Genomic DNA, 14,037 nt, shown 5'->3' on the forward strand with positions numbered 1-14,037 from the left:
TTTCAAATTTTCTACAGCTATGTGACACCATAAGAATGAATGGAGTTAGTGAAGAAGCTATCAGATTGAGGCTATTTCCTTTTTCCTTGAGAGATAGAGCAAAATGCTGGTTACAAGCTCAACCACAAGGAAGCATCACAACCTAGACAGAACTTGTGAATAAGTTTCTAACTAAGTACTTCCCTCCATCCAAAGCTACTAAGTTGAGAGGAGAAATTACATCCTTTATGCAGCAAGAAGGAGAATCATTGTATGAAGCTTGGGAAAGATACAAAGAATTACTTAGAAGGTGTCCACATCATTGTATCCCAGATTGGATGCAATTGGAAACTTTTTATAATGGGATGAATGCAACAACAAGAACAATGGTTGATGCTGCTGTTAGAGGTTCATTAAATACAAAGTCCTTGGAAGAAGCTCAGAGAATTATTGAGATGATGGCATCTTCAATGTATCAGAATTCAAACTCAAGAAATCAAGGAAGAAACTTTGGTCATGAAGCTAAGGTTCTGGAAACTTTTCTTGCACAAAATCAGCTACAAAATCAAATGTTTTCAGAATAATTAGTTGCCTTAACACAACAAATCAGCAATCTGCAAACAGGGAGTATGCCTACCAGTCAGCTAAGTTGTGATTTTTGTGGAGGAAACCATGCAAATGGTGCATGCGAGGCATCTACAAGTAAACCACAAGAGCAAGTGAATTATATGAATAATTTTCAGAGACAACAGCCATCATATCCCCCTGGATTTCAATTTTTGAATAATAGAACTCAGCAGTATTTTAATTGGAATAATCAATATTCTGCTGCAAAGAATTCTAACTCAAATTTGCCTTTTTCTAATGCAGGACCAGCAACACAATAGCCTTATTTTCAGAGGAATTCATCCACTTAACCTCAAGGAAATCAGAAATTTTCCAAACCTATGAATGAGAGGTTGAATGAGATGGAAGAAACTATGCTGCAACTCATGAAGGTGACTCAAACAAGCTTCAAGAACCAAGAAGCTTCCATGAAGAAACTAGAAACACAAATCAGACAATTAGCTGAACAAATATCCAATAGGGATGAAGGAAGATTTCCAAGCAATACAGTAATCAATCCTAAAGAGCAATGTCAAGCCATAACTACAAGGAGTGGAGCTGTAATTGCAAGTCCTAAACCAGCAAAAAAGAAAGTAAATGATGCAGCAGAGAGAAAAATTGAACAAGATCTGCAACAAGGAAATTTTAAGCTATTGAAGAAAGACTATTCAGAAGAAAAAGTAGATGTTCCTATGAATTCTGAGAGGAAAACCAAAAAGCAACTCTTTGAGGAAGCTTGTAAGCCAATAGATCCAGAAAAATACAAGAGGCTACCCTATCCTTAAAGAGTCCAAAATCCTAAACAAGAAGAACAATTTGAAAGGTTTATGAATGTCTTTGAGAAATTACAAATTAACATTCCTTTTGCAGAAGCTTTGGAGCAAATGCCTTCGTATGCAAAGTTTATGAAAGAACTACTTTCCAGAAAAAGGAAGCTAGAGCATGATAAAACAGTACCTTTGACAGAGGAGTGCAGTGCCATTCTCAAGAGAAAGCTTCCTCAAAAGCTGAAAGATCCTGGATCATTTAGCATTCCTTATAAAATAGGAAACTGCACTGTGGGAAAAACATTGTGTGACTTGGGAGCAAGCATAAATCTGATGCCACTGGCTGTTCTGCAGAAACTTGGGATAGAGGAAGTGAAGCCCACCAACATTACACTGCAGCTAGCTGATAGATCATACACTTATCAATATGGAGTTGTTGAAGATTTATTAGTTAAAGTTGATAAGTTCATTTTTCCTGCAGATTTTGTAATTCTGGACATGAAAGTGGATTCCAACATTCCTTTGATACTAGGAAGGCCATTTCTTGCAATCGGAAGAGCCTTAATAGATGTGTAGAAAGGTGAACTTATGCTTCAAGTTCAAGATGAGAAGGTAGTGTTTAATGTGTTTGAAGCTTTAAAATATCCAATTGAAGATAGTACATGTATGAAGGTAGATATACTGGATGCTTTTATTACACAAAACCATATTAATGAAATTGATGAACTTGTTGTGTTAGAAGAAATAATATCTGCAGGTAATAAAAAATCTGAACTTCTGCATGAAGAATACATCATGGAAGTGCAGCAGCAATTAGATGCTCTGCCAATTCAAAAATCTGCACAAAATTCAGTGAAGGAGAAGCTGGAAAAGGATGATAAAGAAGAGGAAAAGCAAAAGCTAGAGCTGAAACAGCTTCCTTCCCACCTACGGTATGCATTTCTGGATGAGAAACATGAAAATCCAGTCATCATTAATAATGAACTTAAGGAAGAACAAGAGGAAAAACTGCTGAGAATTTTGAGAGAACACAAATCTGCAATTGGATGGAGTATTGCAGATCTGAGAGGTATAAATCCTTCATTTTGTAAGCACAGAATTTTATTTGAAGAGAATTTTAAGCCTGTTGTGCAGCCACAAAGGAGGTTAAACCCAGCCATGAAAGAGGTAGTTAAAAAGGAGGTCATGAAGCTGTTAGATGCAGGAATAATATACCCTATTTCTGACAGCAATTGGGTAAGTCCAGTCCAAGTTGTTCCAAAGAAAGGTGGTATGACAGTTATACCTAACGAAAAGAATGAACTTGTCCCTACTAGGATTGTGACTGGATGGAGAATGTGCATAGACTATAGGAAGTTAAATGATGCAACCAGAAAAGACCATTTCCCACTACCATTTGCAGATCAAATGCTAGAAAGACTTGCTGGACATTCATTTTATTGTTTTCTTGATGGATATTCAAGATATAACCAAATAGTTGTGGATCCTTTGGATCAAGAGAAAACTGCATTTACATCTCCATTTGGAGTCTTTGCATATAGGAGAATAACATTTGGTTTGTGTAATGCCCCTGCCACTTTCCAAAGATGCATGCTTTCTATTTTTTCTGATTTGGTAGAAAACATCATAGAGGTATTCATGGATGATTTCTCTGTTTTTGGTGACTCTTTTGATGATTGTTTAGCTAATCTATCCACTGTTTTGCAGAGATGTAAAGACACTAACCTTGTGTTGAATTGGGAGAAGTGCCATTTTATGGTACAAGAAGGCATTGTCCTTAGTCACAAAATTTTAGAGAAAGGAATGGAGGTGGACCAAGCTAAGATAGAAGTCATTAGTAAATTGCCTCCACCTATCAATGTTAAGGGAGTTAGAAGTTTTTTAGGACATGCTAGTTTTTATAGAAGATTCAGAAAAGATTTTTCCAAGATTGCTAAACCCTTGAGTAATATACTTATAAAGGATGCAGATTTCATATTTGATGATAATTGTTTGCATGCGTTTTCTATTTTAAAAGAGAAACTGATTTCTGCACCTATTCTTGCAAAACCAGATTGGAAATTACCTTTTGAACTCATGTGTGATGCAAGTGATAGTGTAGTGGGTGCTGTGTTAGGACAGAGAAAAGATAGGAAATTACATGCTATCTATTATTCAAGCAAAGTATTAAATCCTGCACAAGTGAATTACACAACAACAGAAAAAGAACTTTTAGCTGTGGTATATGCTTTTGATAAGTTCAGATCATATTTAATGGGTTCAAAAGTGATTGTATACACTGATCATGCTGCTCTTAAATATCTTTTGACAAAACAGGATGCAAAGCCCAGATTATTAAGATGGATTCTACTCTTCCAAGAATTTGAGCTAGAAATCAAAGACAAGAAAGGGAAAGAAAATAATGTTGCTGACCACCTATCCAGATTACCTTTGGAGAGTTCAACCATTGAATCATTGGAAATAAATGAAGAATTTCCAGATGAAAAGTTGTTTACAGTGGATAACATGCCTTGGTTTGCTGACATTGCAAATTTTAAAGCCACTCAATTCATTCCAAAGAGGTTTACCTGGCAGCAAAAGAAGAAGTTCTTACATGACAGCAAATTCTATGTGTGGGAAGACCCATACCTATTTAAAATTGGAGTAGATGGGTTACTTAGAAGGTGCATTCCACAAAGTAAGCAAGCTGAGATACTATGACATTGTCACAATTCAGAATATGGAGGCCACCATGCAAGTTCAAGGACTGCTGCAAAAGTTTTGCAAGCAGGTTTCTTTTGGCCTGCACTCTTCAAAGATGCCAAGAGGTATGTGGAAAACTGTGACAAATGTCAAAGAACTAGAAATATCTCAAGAAGACATGAGCTGCCATTAACCAACATCTTAGAAGTGGAACTATTTGATGTATGGGGGATTGATTTCATGGGACCATTTCCCCCATCATTTTCACACGAATGCGTTCTAGTGGCAATGGATTATGTGTCTAAATGGGTAGAAGCAATTCCCACCAGATCAAATGATGCAAAGGTAGTGATTTCTTTTATAAGAAAGAACATTTTTTCAAGATTTGGTGTGCCTAGAGTGTTGATAAGTGATGGAGGTACTCACTTCTGCAACAAGTATCTTGAAGCTGTATTAATGAAATATGGTGTGAAGCATAAGGTTGCTACTCCATACCATCCACAAACAAGTGGACAAGTGGAGGTTTCAAATAGAGAAATCAAGCAAATTCTAGAGAAAGTAGTGAACAGCTCAAGGAAGGATTGGTCAAAGAGGCTGGATGATTCATTGTAGGCATATAGAAATGCTTTTAAAACTCCAATTGGTATGTCTCCATATCAGTTAGTATTTGGAAAGGCCTGTCACCTACCTCTAGAGCTGGAACATAGAGCATATTGGACTACAAAATGGCTTAACTTTGATCTGTCAAGTGCTGGAAGGAAGAGAGTTCTGCAGCTGCATGAATTTGAGGAATTCAGACAGCAAGCTTATGAGAATGCAAAGTTGTACAAAGAAAAAACTAAGAGAATCCATGACAAGTTCATTCTGCAAAAAGATTTCAGACCTGGCTAGTAAGTGCTGCTATTCAATTCAAGATTAAAATTGTTTGCAGGGAAATTGAAATCTAGATGGTCTGGACCATTTTTAATAAAGGAGACCTCTCCCTTTGGAGCAATTCTTATAGAAGATCAGAAAACAGGGAGGGAATTCAAGGTCAATGGCCAAAGATTGAAGATCTATCATGGAGAAGAGTTTACAAGAAACATATCATGCTTGAAATTGATTCCTCTTAAGTGAGGAACAACTAATGTCAAGCTAGTGACATTAAAGAAGCGCTTTGTGAGAAGCAACTCACATTTCTAACCCAGTTTAAGCTTTCTATAGTATTTTTAGAATTCTTCATATTAATGTTCTGTAAATTTCTATTATTCTATAAAACTCTGCACAAATACTGTTGAATCTAATTTTCTGAGGTGCATTTGGATGCTCAAATTGAGAATTGATGAGGTGAATGTGTAGTTAAGAGTTTAAGATTCTGCATAATGTATGTGAATATTCTGCTGAATCTGATTTCTGAGGCACAATTGGAATACTTGAATTGAGATTCAATGTTTAAAGTGTGTATTTGATGGATTCAAGAGTGAAAATTGAATTAATTGAGGTTTTAGAGGTATTTGATTAATGAGAGGAGTCACTATTTTGCAGAAAAGGAGCTACGTAGAGAGTTCAGTTTGGAGGATCCATGCTGGAACAATCACTTTTTCTGATAATAGTGATCACGTAGAGACAGATAGGAAAACTAGCTCTCTGGATCGTTCCCTTTTATTGGCAAAAGTGACTACGCTTAGGTAAGTAAACTTCCAATATTTCTGCGTTAGTACTTTTATAAAAAAAAAAGTTATCACTTTGCTGCGCGTTATCACTTTGCTCAGCAATAGTGATAACGCGCGCCTCACTTTGAAAAATCCACTCTCTGGAGCATTCACTCTTACGAATAATAGTGATTACGCTGGGAACAATTAATTTTACAACGTTCATTTTTGTTTTAAAAAAATTGTCATATGCCCAGCGTAACCATATATAATCCCTAACCTGAGCACGCACACACACTTTTCATGCTTAAAACTTCATCTCTTTCTAAGTTTTCTCTGCAAATCTCACTCTCTGTGTGCATCAACCTAGAATCAACCAGCATTTCTCATTCAATATTACATCTTCCTGCAAGGTACACTTACTCTCATCGCTCTGTAACTGTAGTTAGGGTTTTTGCGCGTTTGAAGTTTGTGGAAAATTGTGGAATGGGGTACTGAGGCACTGTAGGAACAATACACTGAAGAAGTCTTCCCTGTCATTATTGAGCATTTGAATCTGCATTGTACATATTTGAATAAAATTTCTGTAGAAATTGGGATGACCTAAAAAGACTTCAATAAAAATGTTGGAAGTAAAACTGTTGATTGAGGTTAACTGCAACCATACACTGCATGTAATACAATCGAATGTTTGGAAAATACCAGGACAATCAATTTTGCATTACTTTGATAGAATAATTTTTTTTTTGCTGAGAATGATTAGGTTGCAAAATATGTTTGAAAATTGGTTGAAACTTGAAAATATTGCTCTACGCTACCCTAATTCTTTATAACAGTGAACACATCTGGAATTTCCAAATTAGGGGTATCCAAATTTCTCTGAATGTGAAGGATTAATGTTGTGCATCTATACTGTGCATCTGTATAATACATGTTCTGACAGCAGACTTAAATTCACACTTTGAGGCTATTTAGTTCAAAATAGAATGAATAATACTCTAAATAGTTGTTCTCTGTCATGTATGTTAGTTTGATGGGATAGTTGAAATCACATTGCACTATATGAACCAAATCTCTGTAGAATCTGAACTAATAGCAACAAAATTTTCTGAAACTGTGGAATTGGAAGTTAGAATGCATAACTGTGCTGAAATTGAGTTAGACATTAAATTGGGAATATCTGAAGTGCATACTTGATTGCAAAATAAATACAACCTGTGAATTTTTGCTAACAGTACAGAATTGTTTTGAAAATCTGGTCAAGACATGTAATAATCTTTCTGCGTTACCCTGATGTTTTATAAGAGTGTGCACTCTGAAATTCTACTGTTAAATTTTGCATGTTTTGACTAAGTTGTGCAATTGGGTGTTGGTATTTGAATGTGAATGATATTATTAGCAGATTGCATGATGTGAAGTATTAGAAAATTTAAATTTCTGCAAACTGCTTGATTGCATTTTCTGTAGTATAGGATTATTCTATGGTTCTAAAATTTTAAACTGACAATTACTCTTTTCTTGCAGAAAATTACAAAATGGTTAGGACCTCATTCAATACACCTGTAGGTCCTCCTAAGAAGAAGCAAGCTGCATCTTCTACCTCTCTTAAGAAGAAGCGAGTTGCATCTTCCACAACTCCAACAAGAAGATCCAGCCGAAATCTCCAAGCTGCAGCATCAAAGAGGACCAGAACTGATGGTGTCTCAAGTTCCTCACCTATTCAGATCTCTGAACCCTCACCTTCTCCCTCACCTCAGACAAGGTCCTCTGCACCTGCATCTGAACTCTCACCTTCTCCACCACCTCAGACACAATCTCCTGCACCTTCACCTTCGCCATCACCTCCACCAAGAACAACTGCACCCTCAGGATCTTCACCACCTGCCACACATGATCCAAGATTCAGAAGTTTGGCTCATGAAAACTTTTTCAGAGCCAATATTCTAAGAAGAAAAATTGTTCCTGACAGAGCATTTCAAATAGCTGGGAACAATTATCTTGATTCAAGGAGGAAATCCAGAGAAGAGGCTGGGAATTCTTCTGTGCAACAGCTGGCTTGGGTTGGAGGGAGATCACTCATGAATTCTATGCCAATGCCATGAGGTTTAAAGGAAAAGGAATCCCTAAGTTCAGCTCCATGGTCAAGGGCATGAGAATTGACTTCTCACCAGTAAACATCAATAGGGTGCTGGAAATTAATTTTGTACAACATGCTGCACAACTGGACTTCAAAACATTTAAGGAAAGTCCAGATATTGATTTTGTGCAAATTCTGGAAAGGATTGGAAAATCAGGCACCACATAGGAGCTTAACCAGTCTAAGAAGACAAAGCACATTGTCACCAAAAATCTTCAGCCTTTTGCCAAAGTATGGAGCATGTTTATCTTAAATTCTTTCATGCTTGTCAAACATAGCTCCACACTAGCTGTCAAAAGGGCTGCTCTACTTTTTGCCATAGTCTCCGACATCTACATAGATGTGGGAGAAGTAATAAGTGAATGCATTTTGGGAATACTGAAGACAAAAAGGGATTCATTAGCTTTCCCTTCAGTAATTACATTACTTTGTGAAGACGCAGGAGTAGAGTTTGGCGATTACCAAGAGAAAATCAGAGCTGCACCATCCATTTCTGCAGCTTTGATAAAAGAGACTTATGCAACTATTTCTTGCACCTCTGCAGCCCCAATTCCTTCACAATTCAAGAAAGAGAAACCGATGCTGATGAAGGACACTCTGAAGCAGCTAGCTGAAGGGCAGAATCAATTAGCTGAAAGGCAGACTAAGTTGCATAATAGCCTCAAAGCTGGAGTTATGTTAATGGAATGTATTATGCTAAATATTGGTCAGAAATTGGGAATGACCAAAGATGAAATGTATCATACTCCAGACTTGGCAGAGAATGCCCAGTGCCTTCGTTCTTCTGTTTTCAAGAATATGCCAATATACAGAACCCACTTTCCTTAGCCACCATTTGAAGAGGTAGTGGAAGGAGAAGAAGAAGAAGAAGATTCTAAAGAGGAAAGCTCAAAGGAAGAAGATGTAGCAGAAGACTAGTTTAGGAATATATTTTCTGTTATTAGGAGTTTGTAAATTTCTGGTAGTTTTAAACTTTTTGGGTTGTAATCACTAATTAGTACAATTTGGTTTAAATTTCACATACTTGTTCTGCATTTATATTAGTTTTCTAACTAATTTCCTTTCTCTTGCTGCAAATTGATGGAATTCTGGTATTTTTGTGCAGAGAATGTCACACACACAACACTCACACACATTGGATGGTGACTCTTGCACAAGCTACCATGAAAGGGGAGTTTCATTCTCTACCTCTTATTCATGTGTTAGCCTCACATTACACTAAATTGTTTTTGAAAAACACTAAAATAGTAGAATAAATAATAAACTGCTGGCTGTGAATTCTATGTGAATTTCTTTTTAAGTTGTTTTTCCCATTCTCAAAATGAAATCACACTTGTATTTTCAAAATGAGACAGTCTTGCCACTAGGTGCATATATTTCTGAAAAGAGCATTGTGATTTCATTAATCCACATGATCACTTATAAATACCTAGTGAGATTTGAGCTGTCTAATTCTTTTTCTTGTGTGATTAATCATATTTGGCTGCATTCTCTAGAACTTGCCCTTGTTCTTAATTGAATATGCATGTTACAGTTTTCACCCACATGATAGAGGCCATGATTGATATCCTTAGTTAGCCAAAAATGCCTTCCCTTATGATTATTTGTCTTAGTTCACCCCTTTGAGCTTAATATCCCTTTTCTTGAAATTACCTCACTATAAGCCTTGCTGAAAAACCAATTTTACCATTCAAAGGAAAAGAGGCATAGTGAGTTTAATCAAGAATGAGTTTTAAAACTAAGTTTGGGGTGGCATCTACATTTTAATTGCTTGAGGACAAGCAAGGTTCTAAGTTTGGGGTGGGGAATAGCAAGCTATCTAAGTTTGAGTTCAAAAAGTCAGAAAGAAAGAATAAAAGTGCTGCAGAAAAATGAAAAATTTATGAAGCAAAACTGTGGAAAGAACAAAATGGAGATCAAAAAGAAGAAATTTGCAGTAAACTGTTGCAGAGAAAAAGAAAATGAAATTCAAGGAAAAGAAAAGAGTAAATGGAAGCAAGAAAAGAAAAAGGAAAATGAAAATTTTGCTGCACAAAAACAATTTGTTTGCTGCATAATTGAGGGATTTAATGTTAATTGATGCTAAACCAGACTAGTTTTAAAGTCATTCACTCAAAATGTCTCTGATCTTTTGAAATAGCAAATTGTTTCTTATTTTGTTCAATATCTACCTTAACCTAAGCCCTGTTATAAACTGTAAAAAGTCCTCTTGATGTGTGATTGGCTGTACTAAGCAGAGGAGATGGAGAAATTGGGCAAGCATATGGTAGAGTGTATTTGAATTGATGATTAAAGAGAGAAAACAATACCTAAACACTGCTAAGAAATGAGGGAAACACTGTCCAGTGAGAAGTGATAATGATTTTTAATATTTCTCACATGAACTTGGCTGATATATATTCACTTAGATAGCAATTATTGCTTAAAACTTGAGGAATGCATTGTGATTGCCAGGCTGAAGATTGGAAGAACATCTTAAATGAAAACTATGTAGAAAACACAGAATTACAAATTGGAAAATTTTGATATAGCAGTTTGTGAATTAGTTTTTGAAAATTAGAAGAATTACCCTTGGTTTAGTTTGATTTGCTTGAGGACAAGCAAAAATTCAAGTTTGGGGTAGTGATGAATCTATATTTTGACTGATATTTTAGCATAATTCTAACACATTTGATAAGAAAAATATATAAAGAAAGCAGAAAAACTCAGAAAAAGATAAGGAATTGAAGTTTTGTTTAAATTTATAGTTATTTTAGCAATTGTGAAATTTTTGCTTAGGAATTAAGTTCTTAATCTTGTTTTTGAAGGAATAAATTGAGCAAGGATCATATCCATGGAGGTTTGATGACAAGGAAGAGGAAAGAAACAAGTCTGGACTCCAAAAACACAAGAATAAGAAATTGCAGACTGAGCGTGACTACTATTGTCAGTGAAAGTGATCACTTCAGAGCTCAAAGAAGAAGTGAAGCCTGGGCATTACCACTATTGTCATCAAAAGTGATCGTTCTAGAGAGTCTTCAACTTGGCGAGTTGCGCGTAGTCACTTTTATCTATAAGAGTAATAACGCGCAACTACTTTGGCTCTGCGTTGTCACTTTTATCAGCAAAAGTGATAGTTCCAGAGAGCTCTCAATATTAGGAAGTTGCGCCTGGCCACTATTTCTGGGAAAAGTGTTAACGCGCAACCATAAACTCTTTGCGTAACTACTATTTCTCATAAAAGTGATGACGTGAAAATCTGGAAATTTCTATAAATACCAGAAATGATCCGGAAAGACGGGATTCTGTTCATTTTCAATTTTTTTAGTTAGATTCTTGTTAGAGGAAGTGAGAGAGAGGAGTGGGGATTCGAATCTCGAAACTTCACGAAGATGAATTGGAGTGGAGCAAGCTTCCATGGCGATTCTAATTTTCTTCTTCTCTTCTTCTCTTTCTTTTCTTTTTTCTGCTGCCATGGCTGTGTAATTTGTTCATAGCTAGGGATTGTAGATCTGAAACGAATATGTTGAATTGATTTTGGATCTGGATTTCAAGCTTTGGAATAGATTGAGTGATTGATTCTGCACTTTACGTAGGAATTGAATGGAAATTTGATTAACTAATTTCAGAGGAACTCTTGTCAATAGAAATTGAATTTGTTCTTCAGATCTGAACCAATCACCAAGATTATAGTTTTCTTAGGGATAAGGAACTTTGATCTTGCAATCTTTTGGTTTGTTATACTTAAAGCAATGTTGAATTAAATCAGATCTAAGGAATTAGAATGTTTTAATTGAATGTTAGATTCACTGAGTTAAGGAATAAACCTCTGAACAATAGAACGTGAAACTGATTGTCTTTCTTTCCAAATGCTTGTTAATTCAGAACTTTATTGATTAAACATTGGAGTTTTGGTGAAGCAATTCCCTAGCTATGGTTTCTTTCTCTGTTATCACATAATTGTTTGTTCATTGTTCTGTTTTCTGCAAGTTCATTTTACTTTTAATTGTTCTGGTTTGCTGTTATTACATGTTACTACTCTTCTTCCAATTTCAAAAAAGCTTAAATGGTTATAATTCTATGAAGTGGTATTTGAAACTTAAATTCCCTGTGGAGACGATATTTGGATCTTAAATTTACTCATTACTTGCTGCAATCCTAGTGCACTTGCTAGTGTTAGATTGCGAACAACAGAATTCCACCTTCAGCAATGCTTTACTTGATCTTGGTGCCTCCATCAATGTGATGCCTACATCAATATATAGGTCCTTGAACCTTGGTCCATTGAAGCCAACTGGTGTAGTCATTCAATTGGCAAATAGGAGTACCACACACCCTGCTGGAGTAGTGGAAGATGTCCTTGTAAGAGTGGATAAGTTGATATTTCCTGCAGATTTTTATATTTTGGACATGGCAGAAGAGTCTAGCATTCCCACATTGATCCTTGGTAGACCATTCCTTAAAACAACAAGGACAAAGATTGATGTGCATTTAGGAATTCTGTCCATGGAGTTTGGTGATGATGTTATGCATTTTAATATTTTTGAGTCCATGAAACATCCTACAGAGTTGCATAGTGTATACCATGTAGACATCATTGATTTATTAGTTGATGAATATTCTGATGCATTGATTGATGATTATTCTTGTACATATACCTCTGTAGCATTATGTAAAGTATGTGCTGAAATTGATGAATTCTTGTTAGGTGATAATGATGTTTCATTTGATGATGCAGTAGGAGCAGATTTAGGAAGCTTTGGCTTGATTACAGCAAGTGCACATACACCTAACACTGCTCCCACATGTGCTGCTGCAGATTTAGATGTTTCCACTAGAACACTTCCTTCTATTGTGCAACCACCTACACTTGAATTGAAACCTTTGTCCAAACATTTGAAGTATGCAATTTTAGAGGCTAATGATAAATTACCTGTGATTGTTTCTGCAGATTTGGATGCTGCACAAGAAGAGAAGTTGTTGCAGACTTTGGCAGCCCACAAACAAGCAATAGGCTGGACTCTGACGGACATTCCAGGAATTAGTCCATCTACTTGCATGCATAGGATCTTGCTAGATGATGATGCAAAGCCTGTGAGACAGCCCCAAAGGAGATTGAATCCCACTCTTCTAGAGATTGTGAAGAAAGAAGTAAGCAAATTACTGGTTACCGGCATGATTTACCCTATTTCGGATAGTGAATGGGTGAGCCCTATAATGTAGTACCCAAGAAGACCGGCATAACCATTGTGAAGAACCGGCAAGATGAATTGATTCCCACTAGAATTCAGAATGGGTGGCGTGTTTGCATTGATTATAGGAAGCTAAATGTGGCCACCCGCAAAGATCACTTCCCCTTGCCTTTTATTGATCAAGTCTTGGAGCGGATAGCAGAGAAGTCTCATTACTGTTTTCTAGATGGATTTTCTGGTTATTTTCAGATTCACACAGCCCCAGAAGATCAACATAAGACTACTTTCACATGTCCTTTTGGCACCTTTGCATATAGACGTATGCCTTTTGGACTTTGTAATGCACCTGGTACTTTTCAATGATGTATGATGAGCATTTTTGTAGATTTCTTAGAGGATTCCCTTGAGGTTTTTATGGATGATTTTACTATTTTTGGGTCTTCATATGATTCTTGCTTAGATAGCTTGTTTAGAGTTTTAGATAGGTGCATTGAGTCCAACTTGGTTTTGAATTATGAAAAGTGTCATTTTATGGTGAATAAGGGGACTGTATTGGGACATGTGATTTCACATAGGGGCATTGAGACAGATAGAGCTAAGATTGATGTGATTGTTTCTTTACCTTACCCCACATGTGTGCGGGAATTACGCTCTTTTCTAGGTCATGCAGGTTTTTATAGGCGCTTTATTAGAGATTTTAGCAAGATTGCATCTCCATTATTCACTCTTTTGCAAAAGGATTCTGACTTTGTCTTTGAGCAAGCTTGTAGGGATGCCTTTGATGAGTTGAAGAGAAGCCTCACTTCCACACCTATCATTCAACCACCTAGATGGGAAATTCCATTTGAACTCATGTGTGATGCCTTAAATTTTGCAGTAGGTGCTGTGCTGGGCCAAAGAGTGGAGAAGCAACCTAATGTCATAGCTTATGCTTCTCTTACCTTGGACAGAGCACAAGCGAATTACACTACCACGGAGAAAGAGCTTTTAGCCATTGTTTTTGCTTTAGATAAATTTCGTTCATATTTGCTAGGCTCTAAAGTGATTGTATTCTTTGATCATGC

At 36.3% G+C, this 14,037-nt stretch overlaps 1 non-coding gene across 1 annotated transcript; it reads right to left on the reverse strand.

Annotated features, from left to right (window-relative positions):
• Positions 1-200: 200 nt before the first annotated feature.
• On the reverse strand, positions 201-307 carry LOC113864001. The gene has a single exon (XR_003504611.1). It is a non-coding gene; the product is annotated as a small nucleolar RNA R71 (small nucleolar RNA).
• Between the last annotated feature and the right edge of the window lie 13,730 nt (positions 308-14,037).

The sequence above is a fragment of the Abrus precatorius genome, unplaced genomic scaffold (assembly GCF_003935025.1).
Source record: "Abrus precatorius isolate BTA unplaced genomic scaffold, Abrus_2018 Scaffold3, whole genome shotgun sequence".
In the NCBI taxonomy this organism is placed as follows: Eukaryota; Viridiplantae; Streptophyta; class Magnoliopsida; order Fabales; family Fabaceae; genus Abrus; species Abrus precatorius.